This window comes from Setaria viridis, chromosome 9 (assembly GCF_005286985.2).
Source record: "Setaria viridis chromosome 9, Setaria_viridis_v4.0, whole genome shotgun sequence".
NCBI classification, from domain to species: Eukaryota; Viridiplantae; Streptophyta; class Magnoliopsida; order Poales; family Poaceae; genus Setaria; species Setaria viridis.
Genome location: NC_048271.2, coordinates 11,571,392 through 11,591,481, shown reverse-complemented (window position 1 = coordinate 11,591,481; position 20,090 = coordinate 11,571,392). Strand labels below are relative to the sequence as shown.

At 41.6% G+C, this 20,090-nt stretch overlaps 2 pseudogenes; both read left to right on the top strand.

Moving 5' to 3' along the window:
- Positions 1 to 278: 278 nt before the first annotated feature.
- Positions 279 to 1,042, top strand: LOC140221312 (uncharacterized; annotated as a pseudogene).
- A 1,722-nt stretch (positions 1,043 to 2,764) lies between these two features.
- On the top strand, positions 2,765 to 19,431 carry LOC117835269 (lysine-specific demethylase JMJ29-like; annotated as a pseudogene).
- The last annotated feature ends 659 nt before the right edge of the window (positions 19,432 to 20,090 follow it).

The following is a 20,090-nucleotide window of genomic DNA, read 5'->3' as shown; positions in this document are numbered from 1 at the left end:
ACTGCTTTAAGGGGTACTGGTCTCTATTTTCATTTAACTGATGATGCACCTGCACTTAAGACTGATGATAGCAATGCTAAAGAAGTCACTGATTGGCAAATTAGTGATTAGAAAGTGATGGCTGCCATGGTCAACAGTACTAAGCAATCTATGATTATGAGTCTAAGTTTAAAATAGCCAAAGCCATTTGGTCTGCCCTGAAGGATAGATTTGTTCAGGATAGTGGTGCCCTTCTACATACTCTCATGCATCAAACTCAAACAATTGAGCAGAATGATATGTCCATTGATGATTACTACTCAACCTTTGATTGTCTGGTAGGCTCTTTGACCTCCATGATAGGTGCTTGTGCTGCTGATCAGTGTCCAGCACACAAATTTATTGAGAAGTTCTTTGTAGATCACTTTGTCATGGGAGTAAGGGAAGAATTTGATTCTCTACGTAAAAGGATATTACATGATTCTTCTAACTTAACCATGGCACGTGCTTTGTCTAAGTTAATTGCTGAAGAGACTCGCCTTCGGTCTACGTCTGTTGCATCTATGTCAGTATCTCATAGTGTATTGGCAGCTTCTTAGAGGTTGAGTACACCTAAAGGTACTTCTTCATAGCCATGTAAGCACTGTGGAAAGACTTCTCATACTGCAGAAAATTGTTTTTCTGAGCATCCGGAGAAGTTGGCCGAGTTTCGTGCACGGCGGGCTGCTCGTGCTGCCCGTGGTCGTGGTACAAAACTTACTCCTAGAGGCTCTATGTCTATTGCTGCTACCTCACCTGTCAGTGCTTCTTCATCATCTTGGGTGCTTGATTCAGGGGCCTCCTTTCACGTGACATCTGACCGCTCCCAGCTTGTTGGTTGCAAGTCAGTTAATGATGGTGCCTCTATTCAGACTACAGATGGTACATCCTGTTCTATCACTCATGAGGGTTCTCTTTGTACTTCTCATTTTTCTATGCCTGATGTTTCTTTTGTATCTAAATTGTCCATGAACCTTCTCTCAGTTGGTCAAGTAACCGATCACAATTGTTTTGTTGGATTTGATGACTCATCTTGTTTTATTCAGGATCGTCGAACTGGGACTATGCTTGGGACTAGCCATCGCCGTAAAGGTTCCCCTAGCCTCTATGTTCTTGACACATTGCATCTCCCTCAGCCTTACGCGCGCATGTCATCCGCTGCATGTTCATCCACTTTGTCCTTTGCCAAGTGGCATCATCGTCTTGGTCATCTTTGTGGGTCTCGTTTGTCTACATTAATAAATAAAGGTTGTTTAGGCCATACATCTATTGAATCTAGTTTTCATTGTAAGGGTTGTAAGCTTGGAAAACAAATACAACTTCCATATTCCTCTAGTGCTTCCCATTCTACTAGACCTTTTGATCTTATTCATTCAAATGTATGGGTCCTGCACCTTTGTGCTACAAAGGGTGGTCACAAATATTATGTCATTTTTATTGATGATCATTCTCGATATACATGGATTTATTTCATGAAACACCATTCACAGTTGTGCTCCATATACCAGTCTTTTACTTGCATGGTTCACACAAAGTTATCTACTCCTATTAGAGTTTTTCGCTCTGACTCTGGTGGTGAATATTTGTCTGATGCTTTTCGCCAATTTTTGTCCTCTTAAGGTACTCTTGCTCAGCTCTCTTGTCCTGGTGTTCATGCATAAAATGGTGTTGTTGAACGTAAACATCGCCATCTTATAGAGACAGCTCGCACACTTTTGATTTCCTCTTTTGTTCATTCTCATTTTTGGGGTGAAGCTGTCTCCACTGTTGTATACCTCATAAACAGACAACCCTCATCCAAACTGTCTGACAAATGTTTTGGTGAGGTACTTTTTGGTACCCCTCCCAGCTATGACCATCTCCGAGTGTTTTGGTTGTACATGCTATGTTTTGCTTGCCCCTCGTGAGCGTACTAAGTTGACTGCGCAATCTGCTAAGTGTGTTTTTCTGGGGTATAGTCCTGAGCATAAAGGTTATCACTGCTATGATCCTTCGTATCTCTTGTGATGTGACCTTTGTTGAGGACCGTCCTTTCTTTTTTAACCCCTCTACAGCCCTCGTATTCTCCCACAGAGTCCACGTCTTTTATGTGTCTTCCTCCTGTTTCATCCACAAGTTATGCCACTTCATCTTTCGAATCCATTCATGATCCTTTTATTTTCATCACACCTCCTCTCTATGAGCCACCTACACCTCCTACACCACCTTCACATGCGCCACCTCCACATCAACCTTTTTCAAAACCATCTATCACACACTTTTTTCTGTCATCGTCCCAAAGCTCTCACTGAACTTCCTTCTAGTTCTACCACCTCGACTAGTCCTAACGCACCCGCTCTTGATGCTTTTGACAATAATATTGATGAGTCACATATTGTTTCTGATGAGTTACAGGCTGGTCCACGATATAATCTATGAGATCGTACTACTATTTATCCTGAAGACAAGTATGGTTTTCCCTGTGTGAATGTTGTTGTTTATGAGCCATCCACATATCAGGAAGCATCTAGTCTTCCGGAATGGCAGCTTGCTATGTCTGAGGAACTTGCAGCACTTGATCGTACAGGCACTTGGGATATTGTTCCATTACCATCACATGCAATTCCTATTACATGCAAGTGGCTATTCAAAATTAAAACTAAATTAGATGGTTCCATTGAGAGATATAAAGCTCATCTTGTTGCTAGAGGTTTTCAGCAAACTCAGGGATGAGATTATGATGAGACATTTTGCTCCGGTTGCTTGCATGACCACTGTTTGTACTTTGATTGCAGTGGCTGCCACATCTTATTGGACCATTTCTCATATGGATGTTAAAAATGCTTTCCTTCATGGTGATTTGCATGAGGAAGTTTATATGCAGCCACCTCCTGGTGTTGATGTTCCTTTAGGACATGTTTGTCGTCTTCATCGTGCTTTATATGGCCTTAAGCAAGATCCTCGTGCCTGGTTTGAGCGTTTTGTCTTTGTGATATGGGCTTCTAGTTTCTCACCTAGTGAGCATGATCCTGCTTTATTTATTCATCTTTCTCCACGTGGACGTACTTTGTTTCTCTTGTATGTTGATGATATGTTGATTACAAGAGATGATATGGAACACATATCCCATGTGAAACAACAACTTGGTGAGCAGTTTCAGATGTCTGATTTGGGTCCTCTTAGTTATTTCTTAGGACTTGAGGTACTGCACTCTTGAAAGGGTTATTACATTTCTCAGTCCAAATACATACAAGATCTGATTGCTTGGTCTGGAGTTATTGATCATAGAATGATTGCAACACCTATGGATCTTCACTTGCAGCTTCGTCCTACATATGGTATACTTCTCGAGGATCCATCTCGATATCGACATATTGTGGGCAGCCTTGTTTATCTCACTGTTATGCAACCTGATATTGCACATGCAGTTCATATTTTGAGCCAGTTTGTGAGTGCTCTTACTTCTATTCATTTTGGACACCTTCTTCGTGTGCTGAGGTACTTAAGAGGGACATCTTCTCAGTGTTTATATTCTATGGTCGTGACAGCCCGCTTCAGCTTCATGCTTACTCGGACTCCACTTGGGCGAGTGATCCAATGGACCGTCGCTTTGTCACAGGTTATTGTATCCTTCTTGGCTCTTCTCCTCTTGTGTGGAAATCCAAGAAGCAGGCAGTTGTATCTCAGTCTAGTACAGAGGCAGAACTTCGAGCCCTAGCCACTACCACTGCAGAGATTGTCTGGCTTCATTGGTTGTTAGCAGACTTTGGTATTTCTTGTAATGTCCCCACACCTCTTCTCTGTAACAACACTAGAGCCTGTCACATTGAGCCATACAGATTGCAAATGATCCTGTGAAGCATGAGCTTACAAAACATATTGGTGTTGATGCATCCTTTACCCAGTCTCATTGTCATCAGTAAACAATTTCTCTTCAATATGTGCCCTCAAAGCTACAAGTGGTAGATTTCTTCACTAAGGCACAAACTCGATAACAACATTGGCTTCACTTGCTCAAACTCAATGTTTCAGCTCCTCCACTTCCACCTTGAGTTTGAAGGGGGGTGTTAAGTATATCAAGGCCCATCTATATTGAAGGCCCATATGGCCCATGAGGAGTCTATATATCCATCTCCCCTAGTGGGATTGACTATAGATTCTGAAACCCTAAAAGGTTAGTAACATCCAACATCATAATGAGCTACGTAGCGAATTGAGGACAAGATAAATAGGAGTATGTTCAAGATGGATTGTCATGTGCTGAAATCTTGAGGTTTGTTATTACTGCATTTAGCTGTTTCTAGCAGCCTTACTTGTTCACCATTTCAGGCATATCTATTAATTGGAGTATTAACTCGAAATTAGCATAATTGAACAAGAATATTTATTTTTAACCAAATTCTGTTATATTACTAGTTGCAAGCATCATATTCCATATATCAAGACAATACTAAATGTTAGATAGCTAGTATGTGTTGACCTTTCCTCCATGTTTTCCTTTTGAGATATTTTGTAGAATCTAATATTTTTTTGTGCTAAGGTTTTCAAATGTTTGAATACACATTTCACTTTTAGTACTAGAATGTCAAGTCGAGCTTATTGGTCATATACACAAAAAGTGCATGTGATCCTTTTTGCAGGCATAGATGTATTTTATACCCCTATAATTATGTTATAATGAATTGTACTTTTCATAGTTGTGCACACATGTGGGACAGACACACAAAGTGGTTAGATGAATTGTGCTTTTCATGTGATCCCTTTTGCACGCGTAGATGCATTTTATCCCCTTATAATGATGTTACAATGAATTATGCTTTCCATAGTTGTGTACTCACGTGGGACAAAATCCTCAAAGCTCAAAGGGGTTGAGGAGTGTTTACTGAAAGTAAGACACAGCGCTACGCCAGTGTTATTTGGGGGCCAGAGACAGCTTTGAACATGACATAAAGATCTGACTTTTAATGAAATCATGAAGAATGTTAGTTTAGTGGGTTATGTTGGATCTCAAGTGTGATGTTCTGATGAAATGTCTCAAAACATCTAAGAAGTGTCTCTAACACTTCTCTAGAATGCCTAGAAAATGTCTGCACCACAAAATATATGTGTTCTCCCTCATAGAAGTCTTATCTGGTGGGGTCGTTCATTGATTTCTTTTCCGAGTGCGAGAACCAGAGTGTAAGTAATGAGTGCTAAGCAAGGTGTCTCCCAGTTTATTATTGTTCTGTTGCTTGTTGTATCATAGTATATGTATTGTAGCATCAAATGGAGAAACCACCGTACTTGCGCGTACTTGGTGCTGAATAATGTGGACCTTCCATGAATCATGTATGTATATACTGTCTGTGTTTACTTAATCTGCTGAACCAATACCGGACTCTTTTGGTCTGGAAATCGGTCACCATGGTTGCAGTAGACAAATATATATATATATATATATATATATATATATACACACACACACACACACACACACACACACACACACACACACACACTTGCAGTTGCAGTTTCAATTTCATCCCCCATTTTGTGTCCATTTGCGACATGAGAAGCTGTAGCAATTGTTCTTAGTGGTTTGCATCGTTGATTGTTGGGGTTAACCGATTGGTGAGAATACATGAAACAACTGATCAACACCACATGATAAGATCATGCAAGAAAAAATCGAGATCATGTACTTTATACACATTTGGAAGTGTCGATCATTTTGGTGCTGCGTCAGTATCTCTCCTTAATACTACTGCGTTGATTTCCATGGGTTTTACTTTGGTTTGAGCGGGTCTTTGCGATTTTTTCACCTCTATTTGAATGAGCGCGCATCGAAAGTTAGCAAAGACCTTGTTTTGCTCCACCTCTTCGCATTTTTTGGTCTCCGCCCACGATTTATATCCTTTTCCCCTTGCAATATTTTTCTTTTGTTCCGAGCAAGAATACGGCCAGTCAGTCACTTGGGGGGTTTTCGCCTAAATATTCTTGCTGCGCTATCCTATTCGCATAATTTCTTTGATAATCTTTCTCCTACTTTTCTTGAAAGATGGGGAGACCCATGCATAATTTCTTTGATAATCTTTCTCCTACTTTTCTTGAAAGATGGGAAGATCCAGAAACGCGAAGGTAGAAAAGATGGGTAGTAAAACTTTTTTTGTATTTTTGCCGCTTTGTTCGTTACCACTTCGATTATATATGCCACACACGTGGGACCATCAGAGTAAAGACAATGCATGTTGGTGTGATGCAAAGTGAAAAAATGTATGAATGTGAATGAAAAATGTATGAATGTGGACAAAGAAGTGTATAGAATAATGACATAAGTGGGTAATTTAGATGAAGATTATGGGGTTACTTTAATTTATTTTTATAATAGCAGAGATGGGTAATTTACATATAGATTTAGGGGGTCATTTAGGCTATTTTTATAATGGTAGAGGTTGGTAATTTTTTAGAAAACAGAATAGATCTAATGGCTACGATGATTCGAGTGTTCGAATTGATGGCCGGATGTTTTGCTTTTTTGAGAGAATTCTAAGATTTCTCTCTTTTTCTAGAGTGTCCACTTATGTGGATTCACGTGAAAGCTTCAAAAGGAACCTCCAATTAGTAATAGTAAGATAGTGCGTTGCTAGTCGCTACCATTCTTCTTCAGCTTACCATTCATGTTCCTGGCCTCGAAGATTTTACCCCCTTTAACCAGAACTATCAAGTGGAACTTCTAATTTTGACTCTGGACATCATATAAATGAAGCGTCAATGGAAAAGTTAACAATGAATTAAAACCCTGAAATGTTGGAATTCTGCAATGTTCATCTATTTAACTTATCATTGGTCTTGTAGACCTTTAGGTATGCAATAGTATTATTTGGCGGCCTTGCTTCATTAAAAGAATAATGCTGCCAGCCTTACTTAGTTATTTGGCAGGATGATACTAAGCAGGACCAGGACTTAAGTTATGATGAGGCTTTACGGACTGCAAAAAAGCAGAAACGAGGAGATGCAGGGAACGATGCTACCGTTAGAAATTTAAAGAGAGGGGATGATGAAAAAAAAGGGCCTCATCCTGCAGTGACAAAAACTGTGATGAAAATAATAATAAGGTAATGTACTGATTTCCTTGTATAAGAATGCTCATGGAATGGTTCTCCACAATTATTTTAATTAATGTATGTGGTTTTTCAATTTTGAAGAAACGGAAGAGGAAACTCCTTTATGTGCCACCAGTGCCAGAGGAATGATAAAGGAAGGGTGGTCCGTTGTAATTCTTGCAACAATAAACGCTTCTGTGTGCCATGCATCCAACAATGGTGTGTCACGTTCTCTCATCTTGTTTAGTTTTTTTTCTACTAATTTGATCGCCCATCTACTACCTTGTTCTTTTGGAAGTTACATTACATATAACCTAGACATATCTGCTTTGGTCAACCATTGTTTTATGTATGCATTGACTACTTTTTTTGCACTTCAGTTTATGTCTTGGCGCTCCATATAATGCATTTTCATTTCGTTTACATTGAAATCTTGCTGTATTATTAGTCTTGTGTATTACTATTACACAGCACTGAACTTTCTTTTGGGTAAATAGGTACCCTGATTTGTCAGAAGATGAATTTGCTGCGAAATGCCCATATTGTTGCAAGAACTGTAATTGCAAGGCATGCCTACGAATGCTGCAAGGAGTTGAAGAGGTTTGCACCTGTCATCACATATCCAATCTCTATTTTTGTGCTTTCATTTTTTGCTATTGTTCCTTTCGGGTATTCCTTAATGACTCCAAATTCCTCTTGAACAAGGCTCCAAAAAAAGGACGTCACTGTTGAAAATCAAGTTGGTTATGCTTGTCATGTTGTACGCTTGTTATTACCCTGGTTGAGAAAACTGCAGCAAGAGCAGATGGAGAGAAAGAATTAGAGGCTAAAATAAAAGGTTCTTGTTCTGGTGTTGCATGACATAATCTGGTAACTGAGGTTGCAATACATGCTGATTTGTCTTTCTTTTCAGGTGTTTTGGTGAATGAAGTAAAGTTGGAACAAGCTGAGTGTTCTCCGGATGAGCGTGTTTACTGGTAAGGACCTTTCCTGTTTCCTTTATGCCATAAATGTTGTAACAGTATCTTATTTGTATTTTTTCCTTCTGATGCAGCAACGAATGTAGAACTTCTATAGTTGATTTTCATAGAAGATGCAAGCTTTTCTTTTATGATTTGTGCCTTGCATGCTGCTGGGAGATCCGCAAAGGTGAGATTCCAGGAGGAGAAGAGGTTAAGCGTGTGTGGTATGAAGATAGAGGTAAGGATTATGTTTTCGGTTATATTCCTAATTCAAGGATGCACAAGGAGTCCCCAAATAGCCTGGTCAATAGTGAGGACCCAAATAACGCTATGCTACTGTGGAAAGCAAAGAATGATGGTAGCATTCCTTGCCCACCGAAGGAGCTAGGAGGCTGTGGTGGTTCAGTTTTGAACCTCAATTGCTTGTTCCCAGAGAAGTTCTTTCTGAGTTAGAAGAACGAGCTGGCAGAATTATCAGGACTGAAATATTTGCTAAAGCAATATTGCTTGAAAAAGGTGCTCTTGCTGGGATCATTCAAGAAAGATAAGGACTCAAGACACGCGAGAGGCTGCAAATAGGAATGGTTTGAGTGATAATTACCTATACTGTCCAGTTGCCACTGGTATCAAGGAGGATGACTTGCTGCACTTTCAGATACATTGGGCAAAGGGTGAACCAGTTGTTGTTACTGACGTTCTCAGTTAACCTCTGGTCTCAGTTGGGAGCCATTAGTAATGTGGCGGGTATTGCGAGAAAAAAAAACAATTGCAAGGGAAAAGATGCGCATCTTGCTGTCAAGGCAATAGATTGCCTTGAATATGCTAGTGCATTAGTGATCGCTTTTTTTTACATGAATTTTATGTGAATGTTTTCCTTGGATTTTTTTTTTTGCTTTTCCTGGATTTGTTTGAGGGTGGGCTGTAGTTGTTGGATAGGTTCATTTCCTTCCTTGTTGAAGTATGTGCTCTGTTGCACATATTTGCCCCATGTTGATTTTCATTGTGGCGGTACAAGTTCCCAATGATATTTCTTGATTACCAATTCTCCTTTGTTGGCTTGTTGCACATATTTGCCCCATGTTTTTTTGTTCTGTATATGCGAATTACTAGTGCTTTGTTGCTGAAATCCCTCTTTGTTCTCCCCTCCTCACAAAACATTTTATTGACACACTTGGTCCAGGAAACTCTGATATTTGACAGATATGTTTCCCTTGGAAACTTGCTATTATGTGAGATGCCGGTGGGCTAGCACCTTGGTGATGAGCGATTGACAACACGGTGTGCGTGTGACGTGTCTCTTGGCAGGTTGTGGTTGTAGGTGACAGGTGGAGACAAGATACATGCGGCGACAAGTGAAGAACGAAGATAGGATGCCGCGTCGAAAAACCGCGGGGGCGGAGAAGGGCGGATCGAGGCTTGCGTTCGAGGGACAGGCGATCGTGCGGTGTACGTCTACTGTACCTGGCTACACGGCGGGAGGACGTCGAGGGAGGTTTCCGGATTATGCCACAAAATCTGGGGTTCGCTGGTTGAGCCACAAAGCCATGCATCGTACCGGGACGCTCGTGCGGCGTGCGTTGGCCGAAGATGGAAATTCTGGCGATCGCGATACGATTTCGGATGGTCGTGCGGCGACATCGCGAGGATCACATCGCGGAGATGGAGGGATCGCGGACATCGCGGAATTTGCCATGGAGGACGTAATTGGAATTTACGCCCCTACGTTGGATCTATTTAGCGTAGGGGGTTATGTGAAAATAGGTCGTGCCACCCTTTGGAGATATAAATATGTGGCACCTAGGGTTGAGGGAAAAGTGGACATTTTGGACTCCCGGCGAGCTACTATTCATGCGTGAACAGTACCCGTGAACAGTACTCGTGCCCTGGGGTTTCACGATTCAATTTTTCCTCTCTCCGGTCTAGCCTAGGGTTTGAATTCTAGTGAGAGGTTTTTGTTGATCTCTCCGATTAAGAGAGGGAGGATGTTCGGGCAGAGGCTAGATGCACTTTTGTAAGTTCAATTACTCGATTTAATCTTTCATCTATAATGATTGATCTTGTGCATCTCGATTGGTTCTTTACAATTCTCGTCAGCATCTGACATAGTCTGATTGTTTTATTTTTATCTCAAGATCCGTAAGTCCGATTGACGTGATTCCAGTTGGGTTAGTTTCGTAATTTCATCTAGTTTAATCTGACAAATTTTTAGGTCGATCGGAGTTACGGATTTTCGTCCACATCAGGGTTACTAGGTACATAGAGTTCTGTCCAGATTTGAAAAACGTGATTTATTCAGGTTTTGTGTTTAGGGGAAGGGTTAGAAATTTTTGTTAGAAAGTTTTGGCTTCTGCGACCATTCATCCCCCCTCTGGTCGCCCGTTACGATCCTTCAATTGGTATCAGAGCCGGTTTAGGTTTTCTATACCTTAATCGGTGCTGATAGCTATGGCGACCAATGAAAAGTTTGATGTTCGCGCTCCGTTTTTTGATGGGACTGATTATGATTACTGGAAGGCACGTATGACCAACTATCTCAAAGGCAAGTCGCTGAAGCTATGGAAAATCACACAAAATGCCACATATGTGATTCCAGCTGAGGAACCGACTGACGCCGCTGAGATCGGGCTTCTTGAAACAAATCATCGTGCTGTTGCTATTTTACAGGCTTCTATTTGTAAAACTGAATATGATCGGGTTTCTAGTGAAGATCTCGCTTATCAGATCTGGGAGAAACTTAGAAAATATCATGAAGGCTCAAACACTGTGAAAAACCGAAAATTTGAGATTCACCGAAAAGAGTTTGATGCTTTTTGCCAATTGCCTAGTGAGTCTATTGATGACATGTTTGCACGTTTTCAAGTGATTGTTAATAAGATGAAGGCCATGAATAGAAATATGCCTTATGATGATCATGCTAGGGCTCTCAGATTATTACATTCACTTAATGATGAATGGGATATGAAAGTTGAGGCGATCGTTGAATCTGTAGGTTATGAGACTCTCACCACTGATGAGCTTTACAGTAAGCTCAAATCAAAAGAGATTGAAATTGTTTCTAAGCGTAAATTGAAAAATCCCACAGCTGCTTCTTCTTCTGACGTTCCAATGGCTTTGGTTTCTGGAAATAAGACTAACACTAATGCTAATCCAAATGTTTCCAGTTTTGCTTTGTCTTCTTTGTGTCATGTTGCAGATGAGGAGTTGGAGGTGCTAGATGATGATCAGCTTGTACTGCTCTCCAACAAGTTTAAGCGTGTGTATGACAACAGGCGTAATAGAAGATGTTCAGATGGCTGCTTCAACTGTGGTGAGCGAGGACACTTTGCTGCTGATTGCCCAAACAAGCAGAGATCTTTTGAGCAGGGCAATAACTCCTCCAGGTGCCAGGAGAAGTTCAGGGAGAGGAAGAAGAAGAAGGATAAGCAATGGAAGAAAGGCGGACAAAAATACTCTGACAAGCAAGTCGCTAAGGCTGCAAATGTTTTGTTATCTTCTCTTGGACAGTATGTTTCAGGTGGCTCGTCAGACTCCAGCGATTCAGATTCCGAGGATGAGACACCCAAGAAGAAGACAGACGGACTTTGCTTCATCACTGACGCCGGCATCAATGATGGGATATGTACTATGGCCTTGGAGGGTGATGCATCAACCGACAGCAACGATGAAACTTCTGATGATGAGGTTGGAGGCGAGGAGGACATATGGATAATGGACTCCGGTTGTTCGCGCCACATGACCGGAGATGATAAATGGTTCTCCAGCCTCACCCCCACGAGCGTAAAGGAAAACATCACTTTTGGGGATAAAAGTCAAGGTAAGGTAATGGCGCATGGCTGCATCAAGGTAACAGATAAATACACGTTAAAGGACGTCGCATTGGTAAAGAATTTGCATTATAATTTGCTGTCTGTTTCGCAACTTCTTGAGGATGATTTTGAGGTTCGTTTTAAGAAAGGAAATTCGCGTGTTCTTGATTCTGCTGGTAACCTTGTTTGCAAGATTTCTCCTTTTAGACGGATTTTTAAAGCTGATTTTTCTAAATCTTTTGGTGAAACTTGCTGTTTAGTTGCTCATGGTTCCCCCCTGATTTGGAAGTGGCATCGTCGGTTGGGCCACTTGAGCTTTGATTTGCTTTGTCGTTTGAGTTCATTGGATTTAATTGATGGTTTACCGAAACTCAAGTTTGAAAAGGATTTGATTTGTGCTCCCTGCAAACATGGAAAAATGGTTGCTGCTTCTCATTCACCTGTGACTCAGGTGATGACGAGACGACCAAGTGAACTGTTACATATGGACACTGTTGGTCCAGCCCGTGTTCGGTCTGCTGGTGGGAAGTGGTATGTGCTCGTCGTTGTGGACGATTTTTCTCGATATTCATGGGTGTTCTTTTTGGAATCTAAGGATGAGGCCTTCTCACATGTTCATGATCTTGTTCTGAAGCTGAAAAATGAGTTGTCAAATAATGCCGTTAGAGCAATTCGCAGTGACAACGGTACGGAATTCAAGAATTCTCGCATGAAAGCTTTTTGTTCAAAACAAGGTTTAGATCATCAGTTTTCCTCACCTTACGTTCCTCCCCAGAACGGTGTTGTTGAGCGTAAAAATCGTACGCTTGTTGAGATGGCTAGGACAATGCTTGATGAACATAAAACTCCTAGACGTTTTTGGGCTGAGGCTATCAACACCGCTTGCTATGTTGCTAATCGCATTTTTCTGAGAGCTTTTCTAGGAAAAACATCTTATGAGTTGAGATTTGGTCGACCTCCCAAAGTTTTCCACCTTCGAGTTTTTGGCTGCAAGTGTTTTATATTGAAAAAGGGAAATTTGGATAAATTTGAATCGCGTTCTTCCGATGGGTTATTTTTGGGGTATGCCTTGCAAGGGCGAGCGTACCGTGTGCTTAATCTTGATACTAACCGCATCGATGAGACATGTGAGGTCACCTTCGACGAGACAATGCCTTGTTTTTCTTCTGCTTTTGAGTGTGCAGGTGATGACGAGATCGGGCAGGATATTTTTGAGGATGAGAAAGAGGAAGATGGATGTGACGACGACGATGACGATGATGCCCAGCCTGCGATGCAGGGGGAGCCTGGTGCCCAGCCTGAGCAGGCCCCCTCCACCACTTTGGAGGATGGACCATCGCCGACACGTACATCTACAGCAGAGCCTGCAGCTTCACCGACTGTTGATCATGTACCGGCTGCAGTTGAGGGGGAGGCGATTTCAGAACATACAGCACCACGACACATTCAGAATCGTCATCCTGCCAAGAACATAATAGGTAATTTGGATGAACGCACGACAAGGAACAGAGGTACGAAAAATAAAAATTATTGTGTCTTTGCGCATACTGCCTTTGTTGCCTCTTTTGAACCCCGAGATGTTGGACATGCTTTATCTGATTCTAACTGGGTCAATGCCATGCATGAGGAGTTAGAAAATTTTGCACGGAATCAGGTTTGGGTTTTGGTTGATCCTCTTCCTTCTTGTAAACCAATTGGAACTAAATGGATCTTTAAGAACAAACAAGGGGAAGATGGTCATGTTGTTAGAAATAAAGCTAGGCTGGTTGCTCAGGGCTTTTCTCAAAAAGAGGGTATTGATTATGGTGAAACTTTTGCTCCTGTTGCTCGTTTAGAAGCCATTCGTATTTTGCTTGCATTTGCTGCTTCACGTGGATATAAGCTTTATCAAATGGACGTGAAAAGTGCTTTTCTGAATGGTTTTCATTCATAGAAGAAGAAGTTTATGTTAAACAACCGCCTGGTTTTGAACATCCCAATTTTCCTGATCGTGTTTTTAAGTTGCAAAAGGCTTTATATGGTTTGAAGCAAGCACCTCGTGCTTGGTATGCTAGATTGAAAACTTTTCTGCTTAAAAACGGGTTCAAAATGGGTTCAGTTGATAAAACTCGTTTTCTCCTCAGGCAAGGCAATGACACTTTAATAGTTCAGATTTATGTGGATGATATCATTTTCGGTGGTTCCTCTCATGCTCTTGTGAAAAAGTTTGCAGATGTGATGAGTAAAGAATTTGAGATGTCTATGATGGGCGAGCTGAATTTCTTTCTTGGCTTACAAATAAAACAAACTTCGGAAGGTACATTTGTGCATCAAGGAAAGTACACGAAGGATGTCCTGAAGAAGTTTGCGATGGATGATGCGAAGCCAATTTCTACGCCCATGCCGACTAGCGCTGCTTTGGATGCTGATGAGGACGGAGAGCCTGTGGATCAGAAGGAATATCGAAGCATGATTGGGTCGCTGCTGTACTTGACTGCTACGAGGCCAGATATACACTTTGCTGTGTGTATGTGTGCTCGTTTTCAGGCGTCTCCCAGGACTTCTCACCGTCAGGCGGTGAAGCGCATAATGAGGTATCTTCGATTTACTCCTGCATTTGGCCTTTGGTACTCTGCTGCTTCAACTCTCAGTTTGTGTGGTTATTCGGATGCTGATTTTGCTGGGTGTCGTTTGGATAGAAAGTCTACATCGGGTACTTGCCAATTTTTGGGTTCTTCGCTTGTTTCTTGGTCCTCTAGAAAACAATCTAATGTTGCTCAATCTACTACAGAGGCTGAGTATGTTGCTGCTGCTAGTTGTTGTTCTCAGCTTTTATGGATGATAGCTACCCTTCGCGATTTTGGTTTGTCGTTTTCTCGCGTTCCTCTCTTGTGTGACAGCACTAGCGCTATAAGTGTTGCAAAGAATCCTGTGCTTCACTCTAAGACGAAACACATTGAGGTTCGTCATCATTTTCTGAGGGATCATGTTGAGAAGGGTGATATTAAGCTTAAATACATTGATACTAGTCAGCAACTTGCTGATATTCTGACTAAACCACTCGATCAAACCACGTTTGCACGTTTGCGTGGTGAGTTCGGGGTGTGTTACCCATTCTAGTATCATTGTACGTTGCTTCAGTTACATATGCCTTATACTTGTTTTGGCTAGGTTGCGATCGATGCTTTTGGAGAGGTTTGAATGCTTTGCTTGACCAATTTTTATTTTGAAAACAGCACAGATATATACTTAAAAAATTATGTTGGGCTATGCTTGCTTTTCTGGATCTAGTGACTTGTTGAATACTTGACATATATCTTGCTCATGGTTCGGTAGTCAACTTCTTTTAATGGGTTTTCACTGCAAATGTAACTCACAATCCAAGTTTTAACTCGGGAGTGCATAGTATGGTTGTGAGCAAAAACTCTGAATTCCCATATCTCTGCTATTTAGCTCATGATCTGCTTGCCTTACTGAGAATTTAAATATGGGCGCAACTCTGTTTTTCCCATGTCCCTGCTGGTTCTCGCTCATAAACAAAATTAAACAAACTGGCTGGGCACAACTCTTGCTTCCCATATCCCTGCTTATCATGCTCACAAAAGTCAGACTTAAATATGACAAGTGAATGCATTTGTGGGCGTTGCAGTGAACTTTGACTGAAGCTGTGTATCTGTCGTGTGAGCTCGCTATATGTTTTGTCTTCAGCTTTGCACTGAGTTTGGAATGTGCATGTTTTTGCCTGGCACATTAGTTTTCAAATAGATTTCAGTTCTAAATTTTTATTGGTCATGGCATTGTATTGTTCCTTCTCTGGATAGCTAGTGTTGTTGGTTAGCTTTTATAAGTATTTGGCATATGTCTCAGAAGCTTCAACTTGTGCTTTCTCACATGCTTTTCTCTAAATTGGTTCCTTGCATTTTATCTTGATGGAGTGCTTTGTCAACAAGGGGGAGAGTGAGTAGCGCACAAATTCATTCTTGCAGGGGGAGTTCGTTCATTCAGGGGGAGTTTTGTTTGCTGCTGAGATTGCTTTTGGGAGATTGATATGGCTTCACTTTGGGGAGAGTGAATTTCTGTCTTGATTGTGTCGAGCCTAGCTTTTTCGCTAGCCCATGTCTTTGGGGATTAAGATCGTTTCTTTTTCTTTCTTTTTATTTTTCTTTTTCAGTACGAATAAATTTGTGTGGTGTGGTGTTGTCAATGCACTCATCAAGGGGGAGATTGAGATGCCGGTGGGCTAGCACCTTGGTGATGAGCGATTGACAACACGGTGTGCGTGTGACGTGTCTCTTGGCAGGTTGTGGTTGCAGGTGACAGGTGGAGACAAGGTACATGCGGCGACAAGTGAAGAACGAAGATAGGATGCCGCGTCGAAAAACCGCGGGGGCGGAGAAGGGCGGATCGAGGCTTGCGTTCGAGGGACAGGCGATCGTGCGGTGTACGTCTACTGTACCTGGCTACACGGCAGGAGGACGTCGAGGGAGGTTTCCGGATTATGCCACAAAATCCGGGGTTCGCTGGTTGAGCCACAAAGCCATGCATCGTACCGGGACGCTCGTGCGGCGTGCGTTGGCCGAAGATGGAAATTCTGGCGATCGCGATACGATTTCGGATGGTCGTGCGGCGACATCGCGAGGATCACATCGCGGAGATGGAGGGATCGCGGACATCGCGGAATTTGCCATGGAGGACGTAATTGGAATTTACGCCCCTACGTTGGATCTATTTAGCGTAGGGGGTTATGTGAAAATAGGTCGTGCCACCCTTTGGAGATATAAATATGTGGCACCTAGGGTTGAGGGAAAAGTGGACATTTTGGACTCCCGGCGAGCTACTATTCACGCGTGAACAGTACCCGTGAACAGTACTCGTGTCCTGGGGTTCCACGATTCAATTTTTCCTCTCTCCGGTCTAGCCTAGGGTTTGAATTCTAGTGAGAGGTTTTTGTTGATCTCTCCGATTAAGAGAGGGAGGATGTTCGGGCGGAGGCTAGATGCACTTTTGTAAGTTCAATTACTCGATTTAATCTTTCATCTATAATGATTGATCTTGTGCATCTCGATTGGTTCTTTACAATTCTCGTCAGCATCTGACATAGTCTGATTGTTTTATTTTTATCTCAAGATCCGTAAGTCCGATTGACGTGATTCCAGTTGGGTTAGTTTCGTAATTTCATCTAGTTTAATCTGACAAAGTTTTAGGTCGATCGGAGTTACGGATTTTCGTCCACATCAGGGTTACTAGGTACATAGAGTTCTGTCCAGATTTGAAAAACGTGATTTATTCAGGTTTTGTGTTTAGGGGAAGGGTTAGAAATTTTTGTTAGAAAGTTTTGGCTTCTGCGACCATTCACCCCCCCTCTGGTCGCCCGTTACGATCCTTCATTATGTAAAGAAATAAAACATGCTTTACAAATAGTAAAAAAATTATTAATTGATCAGTGAAGTTAACTTTCCATTTCAATTTCAAATTAATGGTGTTATCTCTGTGCATGCAGTCAGACTGTGATCTGTTATTTACAGTTTTTTGTAAAAATAATAAGCAATTAGCATTCATACGTTTGGTATTGCAGGTAGAAATTAATATACACAAGTTTTTTTTGGGATACACAGAAGGAAGATTTCACCCCATCAAATACTGGCCTGAGATGTTTAAGCTAAAGGATTGGTCACCGTCCAATTCGTTTAATCAGAGATTGCCTCGCCATGGTGCTGAGTTTCTCAGTGCATTGCCATTTCCTGAGTATACTGATCCTCGATATGGTCCACTAAATCTTACAGTGAAGCTTCCTGATGGTGTCCAGAAGCCAGATCTTGGGCCAAAAGCTCATATCGCTTATGGATTTTACCAAGAGTTAGGCAGGGGTGACTCTGTGACCACGCTTCATTGCGACATGTCAGATTCGGTATGTTGTCTGATAGTGAAATTTCTGCCATTTTACCCCACTACTGCAGTTGTGTGTTGTTCCTGCAGTGTTTAATAAAACTGATTTGTGAAAAGCTAGGTCTTATACTAGGCGATACGTGTCCCACTTGCTTTATAATATTTCTCTCTAATGCTGCTGCTTTATACCCACCAGGTAATTACCATTAGTAGTTCTTCCTTTTTTGGTAAAAGTGCACTCAACGCCCTCAAAGTATCGTGAGAGACCACTTAACCCCCTGAAGTATATTTCGTTTTATTTAACCCCTGATAATATAATCCTGGCTCACACCACCCCTATATTGGTTTTGGTTTTGATGATGTGGAAGTTTTTTTTGCAATGTGTACTGCCACGTCACCCATATATCTCTTTCTCTCTTCTTTCAGTCTCTGTTCTGACCCCATCTGTCTTAGGAGGTGGATGCATCATGCCTAGGCTCCAAGCCTCCCAACTAAATCAACAACTGATCCAGGCGGAGGGCATTGCTGTGCTCCATCCTGCTGCTACTCTTTCCCGTGGCCTCTCTTAATGTCTCCTTTCAATGTTCAAACCTTATCACTGGTTACATGCACTTAGCTACAAATGAATCACGACCCTTTGCACGTATCATGTATCATCATTAGTGTGTTGCATGCATACATGCCAGAAGTCACGATAATTGCCTCTGCACATGCTAGTGTCGCAGCCTAATGTTGTGGCTTGTTGCTTGCATGCACTAATGTTTGAATACGGTGGAAGTCACGATGCTATTTGGAGAGCACTAGTGCACTACAGTGGGTGCGTGTTGATGCAAAGAAAGGCATCAGGGATGAGTATGCAACAGCTAGCTGAGATACCAGAAGGTGAGAGAACAAGAAGGATCATGGGACAGGACGGTCCACATGGCGAAACACCTTCCACATCATCAAAACTACTTGGAAAAACCGGTGTAGGGTTGATGTGAGCCGGCATTATAATCTCAGGGTTAAGTAAGCCAACAAATACTTTAGGGGGTTAAGCAGACTCTTGCAATACTTTTGGGGAGTAAAGGGACCTCTTCTATTTATTTATTAGTTTCTTGTGATATGTGTCTGCTTTAACCAGGTAAATATTTTAACACACACAGCAGGAAGTGGCCTATAGTACTCATCAGCTCCAGATGATGGAAAAAAACCAGAAAGAAAATGAGAGAACAAGATATTGATGAACTTTACGGTGAAGGAAAAGTCAGTGATGCTCCTCACAGGATGGTCCAGGAGAGTGGAGAGCATCAGAGGACAGGTGGTACTTTGTGGGATATTTTCCGAAGGGAGGATTCGGATAAATTACAAGATTATCTTAGGAAGCATGCCTCGGAATTTCGGCACATCCATTGCAATCCTGTGAAGCAGGTATTTGTTTTCTTTTCACTTACTAGGAATTTATTCCCTTGTCTTTTCTATGCTGATTAATAGTTATAGTAATGATACAGGCTATTCACCCAATTCATGATCAGTGTTTTTACTTAACTGAGGAGCATAAGAGAAAGCTCAAGAAAGAATATGGTTAGTGAACTTGTTCCGCGATTGTATTCAGACCTCACACGTGTGTTATGCCCTTTCTCTGCCTTTTTTTAGGTGTTGAACCCTGGACTTTTGAACAGAAACTTGGTGAAGCGGTTTTCATTCCTGCTGGATGTCCCTACCAAATCAGGAATGTGAAGGTAGCTAGTTGGACATCACGGCTTAATTTATGTTCCCTCCCTCCCTCCCTCTCTCTTTTAATGGAGCAACAAATGACTCGCTGCTTTCATTTGCGCAGTCCTGCATCAACGTTGCAATGGGCTTTGTTTCCCCTGAAAATGTTGGCGAGTGTATTAAGCTGACTGAAGAGTTTAGACGGCTTCCATCTATTCACTGAGTTAAAGAAGATAAACTGGAGGTTAGCATGGCTGAGTTTACAAATGACCTTTTTTCCCGCTGGGTACTATTCCCTCCATTTCAAAATGTAGTTCTATCCTAAGCCAAACTTCTCTAACCACAAGTTTATAGAAAAGAAAAAAGTCCAAATTACTACCCTAAACTACGAACAAAGTCTGAATAACCCCCTAAATTATCAATAGGTCAGGGTAGTAAATTGAACTTTTTCCTATAGAAGAGTGCAATAATATAAACATCAAATTAGTTCCATTAAATCCACCATGAAATTTGTCTTGATACTGGAATTTATTTGATGTTGTAGATATTAATATTTTCTCTATAAACTTGGTCAAAGCGAGAAGTTTGATAGAAATCTAAAACGACCTTCATTTTGAAACAGACTATGCAAAACATGATTCGTTTGTGCCGAGGAATGTCAAAACATGATCGGCCGAAGGAAG